Source organism: Dermacentor andersoni, chromosome 10 (assembly GCF_023375885.2).
Source record: "Dermacentor andersoni chromosome 10, qqDerAnde1_hic_scaffold, whole genome shotgun sequence".
Classification (NCBI taxonomy): Eukaryota; Metazoa; Arthropoda; class Arachnida; order Ixodida; family Ixodidae; genus Dermacentor; species Dermacentor andersoni.
This window is the reverse complement of record NC_092823.1, coordinates 14,189,431-14,205,085: the sequence shown is the minus strand read 5'-3', so window position 1 is coordinate 14,205,085 and position 15,655 is coordinate 14,189,431.

Genomic DNA, 15,655 nt, shown 5'->3' with positions numbered 1-15,655 from the left:
AGTTGTAGCTTTTATTGATCTAGCTTGATTTAGCTGAATTATGTTGAATGAATTAGTACACATTTTTTATGATTGATAAATACAAGAAAGGAAAAAATATATTTTTTTTGAAGGAAAATACAAGTTAGCAAGGAGACCTTGAGGTAGTTACCTTGAAAAAAATCCCATTCGTCTCCTCTGAGACTCATAAGCTTCATCAAAGGACAGACATGTAGCATCCCACATAGAATGTTTCCTATAGTTGAAGCCCTTCTCCTTGCATACGGGGCAGGATTTAGTCTCTGCCTGGCATTCACTGTAGTAGTGGGCTCCACCACATTCTGTGCATCTTACACCTCTAGATCTGCACTGTTTCTCTATGTGCCCGAAACGTGCACACCTCGAACACTTTGAGACGAGAACATTCTCATAGACTCTGCATCGAGTCCAACCGATGTTTACATGGCCTCTTTTCACCATTTGATTAGCAAGCTCTCGGTTGCTTATTCGTAATGTGACCGATTTTGATGACTCTTTTTTGGTCACCCAAACTATTTTGACCTCTTCCTCGTTTCCGTTGAGGTTGTTTTGCTGGATGATTCTCTCTGGAATCTCCTTTTCATTGACTCCGAGGTCCACGCCTACAATATTTACTTCGGGAGAGAGCCCTTCGGAAATTCTTGTAGAGAAGTGAAACGTCTCCTGGTTGGCCTTAAGGCCTGACTCCAGGCTCCTGAGATCCTCGACTTTATCTGCAACTACTGCTACTCCATCCTTGATGTTCTTGACGTCAACATCTGTAAGACCGAACTCAGTTGGCTCGAAATTCTTGAGCTTAGCTCTTATTTCCTGTTGAGGGTTCTCTGTTCCTGATATGTCTTTGATTAGCAGAGCCCGTTTGAATCCCTGCATGTTGTTTTGCTCACATCCTGCTGAGAAAGACTGCGAGTAGGAACCTTGCTTGGACTCTGCCTCAGCCTTGCCCGTTAGAAATGCATTGTGTTCAATGGTCTTTAGAGCCAAGGCTTTCATGTTTTGGAATTCATGCAATATGGCACCTAATGCCTCTCTTGTTGGAGGAAGGTCATGTCGCAACTCCAGTAGTGCTTTGATGAAGCGTTCGTCAATGTCCATGACGCTTTTCAAATGTTGCTCACCTTCTCTGGATTCCATGTTTCTTTCTCGGTACGGAACTGAACGTTCTGTGTGAGTAGGCTCGATCGAGTGTAGACCTGAAGTAATAGATTCTTCGCGTCTATTTGCCTCTGGGTTGCAAGTTTGATTCTTGGTTTGAGCCTTCTTATGCCCTTTCTTTGTCATGGTTGAATCTCCTTCCCACCAACTAATATCTTGTTCCATCAAAAACTACGTATCGCCAGTTCTGTGCAGTTCTGTGCAGTACACGTCTATACTGCGACAGGCTAAGATGTTAGTTCTGTGCAGTGTGGACAGAAGCTACAAAACTAATGATTTTTTTACTAATGAATAGGGAACAATTAAATAAAAAATTGTTATAGGTTTGTTTGTTAGGCCTCTTACTGACTAACAGTTAAAAAGAAAGTAGCTTTGTACGTTAATTTGGAGCTGATTGACGTGGATTCAGAACGGTATTTCCAAGGTTCAAAATGGCCGCCCTTGCCTACATTTTTGCTGTCCTTTCTTCCTCGTTTCTTACAAGAATATATCGCGAAGCTAGATTGAAATAATGTTTAGATTAGACTAAATCGAGGTCGTAGATTACGAATTTCTACTTTTTATTGACGGATGGCGTTTAGTTAATTGAGATTTGGTGGATTAAGATCAGACGCACATGTGGTCGATAATTAGGGTGGATTATTAAAATGAAGTTGCATTCAGTAGCGAATAACTTTTGATCTAATTATCGTAGAGCGATGAAATTTTAGTTGGTTATTCTCCTCGTTATTCCAAAGGAGGAATGCAAAAACTCAGCACCGCTGCTCCAAGGGATTTGGTGCTAAAAATTGAAGAAATTGTCGTTTTTGCCCCTAGGTCTGACGGTTTGTTTACATTTGTTTTGATGTTAATAACACGGTCGAAATTGCACCAATGTAATGAAACTTCATATATTCTTGACCGCGGAACATTCACGAACAATTCAATACCACATTTGTTGATGAAACGCGCAAAACACCAGAGTTATGAATCAAAAATCCAAGAGCACTTACGTTGCTGTCGGTGCCTTGGGTGGCCAGCCGGAGAGTAGTAGATAGGGACATATATTATTTGGGAGCGGAAAGAAAAATATAAAAGAAAGGTGCTCCGGCCTGTACCACTAAGTATAACAGGCTTGATCCAATTGTAAAAGAAATAATGCGGGCATATGCCAAGTGAATTTAGAGAGGACAAAAAAAAAGGGGGGGGGGGACTACCACCAGGCGAAACCAGGACCAGGGAACGGGCGGCAAAGCGGGATTTATTGAAAGAATACAGTTGTTACAAAGTATTTTAAGTCTTCGTCTTGACTTACAAGTATCATAGGGTAGATTGACACCTGGGTCTTTAGGTGTCTTGGTTAGGTTGGCTTGGTCTTCTTGTGAAGATCTGAAATTGAACTAGGAAGAATAGTTGGTTGATTAAGAAGGAAGTTACGAAGTTACGAAGATGTAGACGAGGAAGAGGAAAATAATTTTTTTTTTGGAGGGGGCTTAACACTGTCGTCGGGAGGGGAAGCCCCACCTCGTTTGGTCTGAGGCCCTTTGAGCAGTGATCAAACCCGGTTTTTTTTTATCTATCGAGTGTGAGATGGACGTAGTATATGCAATGGGATTGGAATGAGTGACGGGTTCAGCCTGAGGTGAAAGGGGGACGCATTCCCCAGGTGACACCGCCTCCCAGTCCGGTTAGAGCTACCTCCATTATGTTTTCTTTTGTTTTTTTATTGTTGTCGTTCGAAGAATAGGGCGTGCGAAAGTCTTTCGCACGTTCTTGTTTGCTGGATGACGTTTCTGAGTAGGTAGATGGAAGGGCGGAGTCGGTGCCAGCTCCGTGTCTCGTTTCTTCAGAACGTATGTTTGTTGCTTTAACGATGTTGTCGAGGTGGATGAGGAGCAGAGTGCAGATTCCGTGTGCTTTGCTCGACTCGAGGGAGCATAGCTATGAAGATGTGGAGCTGATGGCCGTTAGGATGGTGATGTTGGAGGTGGGTCCATTCCTCTGGTAGAAGAGTGCGTGTTGGTGGACTAAATTTCAGAGGTAGTTGGGTACAGATAGTGGCCGGTGGGCCGCTGCCGGTTGGCATGCGTCTGTCCCGTTGTCCACTCGTTTTGTAGAGTCAACTGGGTGCTCCAGTTTGTAGATAGTTGCAGGTTGTCGATGCACGTAGTGCTGTAGCGGGGCAGGTTGATGTTGCATAGACGTCAACGTCTGCCGAGTGTCAGGATGGTTGGTGATGGTAGATGTTCTGGGCTTGGGCAGGTTTCTCGTGGTTTTGTCTTCTTTATTCTCTGGGTTTTTTTCTTTCTTTTATTATTTTTTTTAATGGGGGTAGCGGTAAGCTTAAGTCCATCGCACATTCGAAAGTTTTTTTTCTATGGTACAAGGTGTTCGTTTATGTGTTTTATCATTTCTTCTATTATCTTTATAGAGCTCGGATTTTTTATTATCTGTGGTTTTGATTTGACAATATTAGCATAGGTTTTGTGGAATTTATTACGGAAGTTTTCTGTCTTATTACAGTCTGTTAGTGATTAAGGGAAGTGGCTTCTTTACCACATTTGCATTTGCAGTTGTCGGTTATCTTGAATTTATTGAGATAAAAAGGGAATCTTCCATGCTCTGTTAGTGCCTGTGATAAGTAATAATTTGCCGGAAAGTATGGTGGTATTAGGTTTATGTTTTTTATCCAATCGTGGAGAGGTGTTTTCTCTGGTTCGTTCTGCCACGTTTCGTTCCAGGTATCATAAGCTTGTTTCTTTAATTGGGACTTAATGAAGGATTTGCTGACGGGCAAATGTATCATCTCACCTACTGTGGACGCTTGCTTAGCTAATTCATCGGCCAGTTCATTGCCTAGGATTCCCGAATGTCCTTTGACATGATTTATCGTGATGTCATGTTTGTCCAAATTTGCTTTCATTAGTATTTTTATTTGGTGTATTAAAGGGTTGCAGTTTGTAGGGTTTTTTATCCCTGTTAGGCAGGATTGACTGTCTGTATTTATCTGTATTCGTTCTTTGTGTTGCCACTGTATGGTGTATTCTAATGCCTTTATTATTGCTAGTGCTTCAGCTTCAAAATTGGAACAATGACTTGGGAGTGAGTATTGTTGTTGGTGACTCTATTTAGTCTACCTAAGTGTATAAATGCCGAGCCAACTTTGTCGCCCGCTTTTGATCCATCCGTGTAGATGTGGTTGTTAATTTTATTGTCGGTGTTTTTTGTTGAACTAATTGCGATTCTTTGTGCTGGGTGTATTGACCTTATGTCGTGCTTGTCGGCTATTTCGTTTTTACTGTATGTTTTCCCTTCCCATTTGAATGTGTCCTGACTGTTCAGTATGTTATAGATTTTTATTTCTCTTTCTAGAGTTAGCTTTATTGGTGGCACATTTGCTATGATCGGTAAGAGTTTGTTTGGTGTAGTACGAAATGCTTTTGATATGTGGATTAAGGGAAGTCTTTGGATACTTTGAAGTTTGCGAAGGATGTGTGAATGATTACTAAACCATGCGGGTGCTGCATAAACTATTATTCTTCCGGTGGCTCTAACATATATGTCTTTTAGTTGTTTGGTGGACATCCCCCACTTTAATCCTGTCAACTTGTTTAGACTAGTTGTTAGTTTATTTGTTTTTTGTTTAATTTCCTCTAAGTGTGGAAGGAATGTTAACTTGTGGTCGAATATCACTCCTAAGATTTGAAGTTGCTTAGAGTATTTAATATTTTCGTGATTTAGTTTGATTATGGGAGGGCGTTTTTCGTATTTTTTGCCTACAACCATGAATTTTGATTTTGAGATGTTGAATTGTACTTCTTTTGTTAGTGACCAGTTATTAATTATTTCTAATGCTTGGTTACAGGCTTCCTCTAATGCTTTGCGCGTAGTTGCTTTGATTGTTAGGATGATGTCATCTGCAAAAGCTTGGATGTTAACATTAGGTGGAACGGTTGTGGTGAGCAGGTCTGAAATTGTTAAGTTCCATAGTAAGGGGCTCAATGGAGAGCCTTGTGGGGATCCTTTCGATAAGAGTTTTGTGACGGTGAAGGAGTCTGTTTTATATGTTACTGACCTGTTTGTAAGAATATCTAAACTAAGCGTTTTTAGGTTGTTTGGGCAATTTACTTCGCTGAAGTAGTTATTGATAATTTGGTGTTGTATATGGTTGAACGCATTTTTTATGTCTAATGATATTATAAGCGAAGTTTCTTGGTTGTTTGATTTAATGTGGTCTTTTATATTTGTTAATGCTTGTGTTGTTGAAGTGTTGTGAACAAAACCGTATTGATTGCTAGGGAAATGACCATGTTTGTATAGAAAATGATAGATCCTGTCTTTTAGTAGCTTTTCAAGTATTTTCCCAAATATTGAGTTGATGGCGATTGGTCTGTAGTGGTTCGGTTTGGGATTGCTATTGTCCAGTTCTTTTTTTGGAATAAGAATTATGTTGGAATTTTTCCACACTTCAGGGAAATGCCCTAGAGAGAGGCAGGCGTTAAATATTTTCAGAAAGAAGTGTTTGCGATGTGAGTACAGTGTTTGTATGAATGATGTTGACAAGTTGTCAGGACCAGGTGTAACGTCTTTTCTTAGTTGGCTGACTATGGTATCGACTTCTTATTCCGAGAATGGTGTGTCATTATGTATGGAACCGTGTTCGTTTGTAGTGTCGGCGTGGTCAATTTGATTAGTTGTTGTTTCCTTAAAATTGGTGGTTGGGAATAGTGTGTCGATAATGAATTGAATTGATTCTTGCATTGTGGCGGTTTGGGTGTTGTCGTTTTTCCTCATGGCTGGAATGATTGTTTTGGTTTTAAGCTTATTTGCTGCTATTTTGTATGGGAGAGAAAATGGGTTGCCCTTAGATATTTTTCCGCAGAATTCTCGCCATGAGTTAGTTCTTGCGTTGGAAATGTTTTTTTGATATTTAGTGAGACTTTCTAAATATAATCGTTTGTAATGGTCTCTGGTTTCGTCCCTAGCATTTTGATATCTTCTTCTTTGTGCTCTCACCTTTTTCCTTTCTATTTCTAGTTGTGGGGTCCACCACTTGTTAGATCTCTGATTTACGGAATTGATATATTTCGAGTGTTGTTTTTTAAGTTTTTGGTTTTTAGAATAGAAGTGGGTGATAACATGATCAAGTCTGGTTATAGTGGTTATCGGTTCTGTTGATGTTTCAATCATCCAAGGATCGGTTTTGAGTATTTGCAGAATTTTAAATTCCCCGTTTTTGGTTGATCTTTTCTATTTGGTGGTTTCCTGATTGACTATTTCGTATGATATATATTTGTGGTCACTGTTATTAATTTCGTCTAGTATTTGCCAGTTGCTTATGTGTTCAGTAAATTGTGGTGTTGTTAAAGTAAGGTCAATCGAACTTCTCCCATTGACGGTTTCGAATGTTGGAGGGGAATGAGGTGAATTAATAATTTCTAAACTATGCGTAGTGATAAACTCTAATAACAGATTGCCTCTAGAAGTTGATTGCACGCTTCCCCAAGCTGGGTTGGAGGAATTAAAATCTGCCACTACCAGGATGTTTTCGTGTTCGATTATTGATGGATCTAATGTGTTTAATGTTGTTTCAATGTCATCTTTTCGGGGAGCATATACATTTATGAGTTTGAATTGGTACTTTGCACACGTTAATGTGACGTAAATAATTGTGGGTGTGATATGAATTGGGAATATTTGAATGTTGGGGTTATGGATGATTATTGCGGTTTTCGGAGCGGTGGGACTTGATATTATACGATGTTTAATAGGAAAACCCATTACTTTGTTTTTGTATGTGTAAGGTTCTTGGACTATTGAAATGTCGTGTTGTGATATGTGTTGTTGTATGTTGAGGGCTTCGTTTGCCTTTGCGGAGTGGGCTAGATTGCACTGAATGATTTTTAGAGAGGTCATTTTTGAAACTTGTTCCGAAAGTGGTGATTTACCAGTGCCTTTTCCTTAAAGACTTTGGGCAATTAGCGTTTACGAGTCCCATTGGGACTCCAGGCGAGATCGCCATTCTTTCGCTGTTGGGCATTCTTTGTCCTCCATTGAGTGGGTATGTGCTTCTTTACCCTCCCTATGGCATGCCGGGCAGTATTGGTCTTCTGACCGGCACTGTTCTGGCGGGTGGTTCTTTGCGCAGTAGATGCATGACCTCACACTGCTCCTGCAATATTTTTCCGGATGTCCAAATCTAGCACAATATCTGCGGATTACAGGGTGGTTATTGTCGTAAAGTGCTACCTTGAGCCAACCAATGTTGAGAGAGTCCTTGTTTTTAAGTTGTCTCCAAATGTTTGGTGTTGTGTTGATAACTGTGATGCGACTCTGCTTTCTGTTGACATACTGTGTAACCACCTCGATGTCGGAGGGGTTTCCTTTGAGGTGGTTTTGGGCGATTATTTTCTGGGGGATGTCCTGCTTTTGTGTGCCTTGATCGATGCCTACAATCTTGAAAGAGGGTTTCTTAGGGGTTGCCACCTGAATTTCAATGTTGGGGGCTTCGGGAAGTCGTTTTATCTGTTCTTCGATTTCTTCCATTGCCCTTTTGTTTGTCGAAGTGATTCGCACTCGTGGGCCTTGGGTCTTGATTTGAGCATTTGTGAGATTGAACGATGCTGGGTCGATGATTTTGGTACGACGTCGACGATTTGTTTTGGAGTGAGAGTATCCTGTGGACTTGACAACAGGATCGACGACTCACTTTCGGTGTCAAAGTTCGGGGTGGGTACAGCAGAGTTATGGTTACCTACCACTTGTGAGTAGGTTGGAGTGTGGGAAGGGCACTGGCCTCTGTCTTTAAGCAATTCAAGTTCCGTGCTGATGGCCTCTTTTTGTAGCGCGAAATCAAAAAGTGTTTTGATTTCATGAAATGATTTCATTATCTCAGCGCATGTGTCGGATTTTGCTCCTTCTTTTTGCGCTTGCAACAGGGCCTTGTAAAAAGTTGTTTCGTTGACGTGGATGTTGTTTGTTACTTCCCTTGTTTGCATTGTCGATGCATTGGTGGAATCGCGGTTTGTGTGGATGGTACCGCTTTGTTTGCATTGCCTTTGGGATACTTCAACCGGCTCATTGCAGTTGGTTTTGTTGGTCACTGTGCTGTCAGAAGTTTCTTCTTCCGACTCTGAAGGGAGTGGGTACGTTTTCTTGGTTTTTCTGTAATGGTGTTTTCCTGCGTAGACTGTCTGTTCGTCTTCGCCTTCGTTTGTGTCTTCTTCAGTGGAGTCCCAGTCTTGCTGTTCAACCCAAGAGTCTTGTGAATAGTTGGGACTGGGAGGAGGTGTTTCAGAAGTTTTCTGCTTAGCGTCTTTCAAAAAGTGCGCTTCGTTCAAGGATTTCTTGTGGTTGGACTGTGGCGCCACTTTGTAGCGGTCTTCATTGTTATTGTTGGGGTTCTGGGATTCTCCGCTGTTTCTAGCGTGATGCTTAGTCGGTTGTGGGGTCTTTGTCTTCGATGACTTCCCCATTTTCATTTTTCAGAGGTGTTTTTGCTGGTGGCAGAAAATTTTTTTTCCAATTTCCCCTGTAAAGGTGGCTTTGCCACCAGGAGGAAGGAGTTGTCTGTGCTCTGATGGGATGCACTTTGTGGTGTATCTGTTGACTTTGGTTGATGGAGCCGAGAGGGGATTATAGGGGTTCCATGTTCAAAAAATGGCTGCCCCCATGGGTGGTGACTGGGCGGTTTGAGATGGTTTTGAAAATGCAAATTGTCGATGTTAGAACGGCTGAATCGGTGAACCAATTAGCAGATGTGTTGCCCTGGGTGTCCGTGAGCATAGTGGTTGGGTGATTGCCTGTTTATTGAAGCTGATTAGGGCTGATGGGGTTGGATTATTAAGGCATGTGTTCGGGTTATGTGGAAGGGGCTGTTTGAAGGAGGGTTTCTAATTTGAAAAAAATACAGCTAATTAGAAATTGTAGGATTAAACTACTGATGGGGTTGGTTAGGTAGATGTTTAGAGAATGTATTCCAACAGTTGTTATTTAGGATTCGCGTGAAATTGGTGAGATGGGAAGGGATTGTAAATGTATGTTTTCTATTGTTCTAAGATAAACCGTGGAGGTTACACGTGGCGGAGGTTAAAAGTATGATAGTTTAGCGATTATTGATGCTACAGTAATATTGTATATATCGTCTTGGAGCTAGAACATTCACGAACACTTCCTAAACACTGAAAAGTTAATATCAGAGAGTTGACTTGCCGTTTTCGGAGGTGTTTGAGGAGCCGGGCGCACCCTGGTCCTGTCGGCTGGCCCCCTGGTGGCAGTAGTAGTAGATAGGGACAGAAAGTGAGAGAGGCAAAAAGGAGAGATGCCTCGACCTGCACCACTAGTGTGTCGCAGGTGTGAAGAGAAAGCCAAATTTAATATAAAAAATGAGGGAAGATATCCAAAAAATGTTTTTTTTGAAGAAAAATAGGAAAAGAAAGAAAGAGGAAAAGAAGAAAGTAGAAGATGGAAAAGTGGGAATCTCGTTAATCCATTCATGCGCGTCACTAATTAGATGACGAGGCATTTGGCTAGAAACGACTTTTATTCATTTTCCCCTATAGGATGGTGAAGGGGTAGCATCCGTCCGCCGGTAGGCAAATCGTGGCAAAAAGCCGACGTCACTTGGGGCTGCAGGGATCCTGAAGCCACCATTGTTTTTATTTTTTTTCCTTGAAACCCTGGTGGGGGGGCCACTGAACCGGACAGACGGCACGAACAGCCGCTTTAGCAGGACGTACTAGAATAAACAAAAATTTACACGAGAAAAGACAAAAGGCACCAAAAAGAGAAGCATGCAAAAAAAAAATTATTTTGAAATGGACAACGCTCAGGCGGCTTAAAGGGCTGGGGTCGACTTCCACGCTGTATTAGCTGGAAGCCTTTGTATACATATTATTATCCAAGCTATTTCCCCAGTTAGGCCATGAAAATTGGCCAGAAGATAATGCAGCATTGTACTGCAAGAATAAGAAAGATAAAGCGATAAAAGAATAATAAGGGTAAAGATAAAAGGCGATAAAAAGAGAAAAAAAAAGATAAAGGCGTTAAGAGGAATATAGAGTACATGTATAAAGATAAAACACATAAAATTATGGCGTGAAAATGAAATGACATGAAAAAAACATGGAATGGAGATGTACAATTATGGATGATCAGATGCAGGCACGTAGACGGGCTGCCAACTCCCCGGTCATCAAGCGACGACTTGTTTTGAGAACCGGTTAAGGCAGATTAAACTGCCCACCAGTGTTCTGGCTGCCAACCAAGCCAGTTCTCCTTCCCGTAGGCCAATTTTCTTGGCAGCCCGTTTGGTGCTTGGACAAATTAAACCACGTGCACCGAACGCCAGGCCCAGGACCTTCACCTCCTTCTGAGGCTGACGCTCTCGAAAAAGTGACACAAGGGGCAAATATTTGCGCCTCTTGTGGGTGCACATGGCCTCAACGGTGTCAGTCCTGGCATCCCAAGCAATCGCCACATCCAATATGAATGTTTTATCCCTGAGGTCCACCACGATGTCAGGCTGGAGCCTGACACCGTCATGGGCCACAAGGAGGCGCTCACTTGAGATGTCAGCATCTGGATGACGTGCCTGAAGTTTGTTAGTTATGGCTTTCGCAATGAAGTTATGCCGTGAGCAACGCGGCTCGTGGACGGCCTCACACACCTGGAGGATATGATAGGTTGTTTCTTGGGCCTTATGGCATCGTCTGCATAGTTTTGCCGAATCATCACTACAATGCCGATTGGAGAGTGTCCGCGTAGGGAATAGGTTAGACCTCAGTCGAAGGGCCTTGATGCGGTCCCCGTCACTCATAAACTTTGCATTTGGACTGAGCCACCTATTCCCCATTGGATCACTCTCAAAAGCAAAAAGGCTTTTGTTCGTGTATCTTTTCTTGACATCCTCCAAGTGCGATTTTCGGGCTGTATGCAATGCCCTATCCAGAGACGCCGACTCGACGATCCCCGACGGCACGCCCACCTTCTCCTCTAGCTGCTGCCGGAAATCGCCAAGTGCGCCATCCAGAACGGCGTCCACGATCGGAGAGCCTAGACGCTGGAGCCTCGCGAAGGACTTGACTTGAGATTCGGCCGATACGCGAGAGAGCTCCAAGACGCCCAGGCCACCTACTCGATGCGGGGCATGAACCATGAAGTCAGGAAATGATGCCGGCAGGTGCAGAATTTGCTTGATCGCCTGCCGGACAGACCTACCAATGTTTGCAGAGATAGGTAGAACTGAGAGGGAGCCTGACGTGGCATATAACAATTTCGGGACCAATAAGGTCGAAATGCAATGTAATTTCTGGAAAGGCTTCAATTTGGCCGAATTAATGAATGCCAATTCTTTCTCGATTAGTGTGATTGAAACCTTCGGAGGTTTATTAACGAAGAGGTCGAGACCCAGATACCTGATAGGTTCATTTCGGCTCTTGGGGCTGACCACAGCATCCCCCAGATGAAGCTGGGGAACGCCGTAGTCAAACCACTTGAGCCGATGGGCCTCGTATCTCCACCCAAAATACTGGGTTTTATTAGGGTTTAGAGCCAATCCAATCTTTTTGAAGTGTTGTAAAGCCACGTCGAGGTTCCTCACCAGTTCTTCATAGCTAGAAGCCGTTAAAATTAGGTCGTCGGCATAGGCAAGGGCCGACACAGTCTCTCCCTCCACTTTATACCCGCATCCGGACGAGTGGAGGCTGTGCAGAAGGGGATCAAGGGCCAGATTAAACAAAAACGGTGACAGGGGATCACCCTGTTTGATCCCCCTCTGCACAAACACTCTGATCCCGTCGGACCTGCCTCGGTAAGAAAAAGTAGTGGATTGACCGTAGTATTGGTCAGCGATCGACAGTACGTAGTCATCATGTGCCCCTCCCTCTCGCAGGGAAAAGAGAAGCGCATGATGACTGACGGAGCCGAAAGCCTTCCGAAGGTCAAGCGAGGCAGCATAAAAGTGGCGGTTGAAGCGTTTTGCATGCTTCATCAATCCTTGCAACAGCAGAAGGTTAGACTGCGCCGACCGATCCCTGTAGAAGCCACTCTGTAATGGGTGAAATTTGTCAGGTTCTTGCAATCTGGCCAGAAGCACACGGGAGTACAAACGTAATAAGGCAGATGAAATTGTGATCGGCCTGAGTTCTGACGCAGAGGACACATCGGGTGACTTCAGTATAAAGACTCTGCGCGAGATTCGGAGCTCATCAGGAATGTTGTGGTGAGTCAGCCAATTAGACATTATTAAAGCCAGGACCTCCGACGGAATCTTGCGTAGTTCGCGCACAGTAATTCCGTCGGGACCAGGGGCCGACGCAGCAACCATACCTTTAAGTGCCAGAACCACCTCCTCTGCTGAAACTCTAGGACAGCTCCGGGGTAGTCCGCCCTTCACACCGACTTCCTCAACGCGAGGAGACTCACAGGAGAAAATCTTATCAAAGGTGTCATGTATATCCTCTAGAGTTACAGGTTGCAGACTACCGGCGCCAGAGATTAGTTCTTCCATAAGAACTTTTGGGCCCAAGGCATAAAGGCGCTGATGTTCAGCGTACAGTCGCCGTTTAAATGAGCGTGCACTCTCGTTAGGGCGCCTCAGTACCTTAGCATTTAAATCCTCTAGCCTCCCACCCCGCCTCCGGCCGCGTCGAATTTTTAATCCAAAATACTCATAAATTGAGCGAAGGTCGGTCATTGTAAGAGGGGAATTGACAAGATTCACTGCTAGGCCACGGTCATCGACGCCACAGGATAAAAGTAAGTCCTGAACCTCATCGGTCGAGAGACTCTGGCCGTCAGAGAGCACATTATCAGTGCTAGTGTCACTCTGTCCGGCATCGTGCACAGAGACCCCAACGGCACTGGAGTGACAGCCCGTGCTGACTCCTCGGCCAGAATCTCCCGATACCTAGTTTGCCTCCGCAGGCACTTTATGGCGTCAAGGGAACGTGTGGTATATATTGCGGCCAGAGCCGCATTACCCAGGCGCTCGCCGGGCGGCACCCAGCCTCAGCCTGGGCCAGAATGCGGATTTGCTGCTCGGTCCAGGGTTGGTATGCGCTTGCAGTAGGAGCTGCACGGGACCGCGACCTTCTTATCGGCTCCGCCCGATCGCTGGGACCGGCACTCTCGGGAGATGAGCCAACTGGAACCTGAGACCCATTGGAGAAATCTCTAATGTCATTTCTGATGCGGACATCTCGTGGCAGCGCATCCAGATCCACCCGATCCCCCTCAGCAAGCTGTGGCAAGCAAACAGTTTCGTCGTCATGCGGCAAGCTGTCAGCCGTTCCTTCTCCGCCCTCTTCTTCCTGAAATTGTTGAGCTTCATAGAAGCAATCCTCTCCCTCAAGTGCCACAAAAACACCTCCCCCCATGAAGCCGGTTTGGGGATCTGGTGAGGCGGGCGACGTTGGCCGGGGCCTAAGTCCACTGCACTCTAGCGCGTCCCTCCCGGCAGAGGGTGGCGAGTGCGCAGTAGTGGCACCGTACCCCGGCGACGTACGGCCAGACCCACCACTCATCCCAGTGGGTGGTGACTGGGGAACCCCCTGGCGATCAGCTGTGTCCACCTCTTTAGTCTCGCCCCCTGGTGGCTCCCCAGCATCGCTGGCAGGGGAAACAGTTTGGCCCTTAGCACCACAGTTGTCACTGGGTAGCTGCCCAGGGGTGGGTGGCGGCTCTTCCCTGCCCAAAGAGGAGGAGAATGACGAGGAGGAGGAAAATAATGGCATACGAGCGTGTAGAGGAGCTTTAAACTTGCCAGATTGCCTGCCGTGAGAGGCTAAGCCAGCATTACTGTTTTGAAGTTGAGGGGGGTCGGATTTCTCTTTCAACGTGTCTCGGGAATAGTCCGCCGAATGCCCTGACCTTAATTGTTTTTAGACTTCTCCATACTGGGCCGAGGAAAGGAGGGCGTCGATCTCCACGGCAGTCCTCCCAGCGATCCAGAAACTAATGGCATAACCTGTAGCACCTGCACTCAGCTTGAGCCGAACAGAGGCCACTTTGTGCAACTCCGAGGGGCTCTAGCGCCGAGCAGAGGTATTCGCCCGGAGAGTTCAATCACCAGTAACTGCCGCAGTAGTTCCAGTGCGACCAGGAGGGATAGTCTTAGTACTCGTGGCGTCAGCACGACCGGTGGCACTTTTATTGACCAATGCCCCCCTTCAACCTCCGCAATGGAGGGGGTCTTTTTTCTACATTTAGAAACATGCGCGGAGGCCGAGTGGGAGGTTATATAAGTGGCCCGGGAGCAGGATGAACACAACCAGCGAACCGCAACGCCATGCGTTTTCTTATAGTTTACCTCAAGGGCCACTCTGGAGGACAATAGCGTTAGGCACCGACTACACTCGTTTCTGAGTGGAGGATATGCTAGAGTAATGTCATTGACACTGGTATTAGAGCCAGGATCAGCTTGTAGTCCCGAGGTAGATAATTCCACTCCCGTTTTGTCCAAGGAGACCTCGTTAACACTATCGACTTGACTAGAGGTCTCAGCTGCAGAACTCGCTCTACTAGAACAGTGCCAACGATGTGCCGCAACGCTTCGCGAGCTCCGAAAAACGCATGCACACACCGAACATTTCCAGTTAATAATAAGGCCGTGCTTCTGCTAATAGTGACGCTCCAGAGATGCCAGCCGACGATCCGAGTACAAACACAAATGACACTTTATATTTTCCAAGGGACAAACGAGAAAATGAACGTTACTGGCCATAACCAAAAATATGGGGACCTGTTACTACACAGAGGCTTCCAAAACAAACGAACAGCGCCCCCGTGCCATACATCAAGGCCCAGCCGCAGAGCCCAGTCCAACAAGAAAACTAAAAGAATGAATGAAAGAAAAAAAAAGAAAAATTAAAAAAAGGGGGGGTGCCGAGCTGCAGGATTCGAACCATCGACCAGCGGATTAGCGATAGCGCAGTCAGCTAATCGCATACGTCCGTAGGTACTTTGCGAGCGCGTAAAAAGCGTCCAGTGAGTGTACTGTACAGGAAAGAAGCTAGAAATGTCCGCGATAAGCGATTCGGACGGTTACTATGTTCGGACGGTTACTAAAAGAATGGGATTATTAGCGCCGCTGGCCACTAACGCATACTTGCATGGCTAGAATCTCTGGACGCAGAGTCGTGAACTGCGCGCGCTCAGATCGCTTTTAAGCGACCGTGGGCTTAATACTTTTAAAAGGAAATATCTGTGACACAGATAGGTAATGTAAATTAGCGTTGTTGCAACGCCAGGACCATTCCAAAATGTAAACAGCAGCCGTGCTGAACAAGGACCCTATGTAAACAATAAACCTATAGCTAACTATTAATTAAGTACCACTCTGTACACGTACGCAACAACCGCATAAAGTGCCCCAGCAGCTATCACACTGTCAAACAGCTATATATTAATAAATGAAAAGAAATTACAAATTAATTTAAAAAAAAGCCATTGGACTGGGCCGCCGCTCTCTCCAAACGCTGCAGGCACGGCACGGGGACGCGGA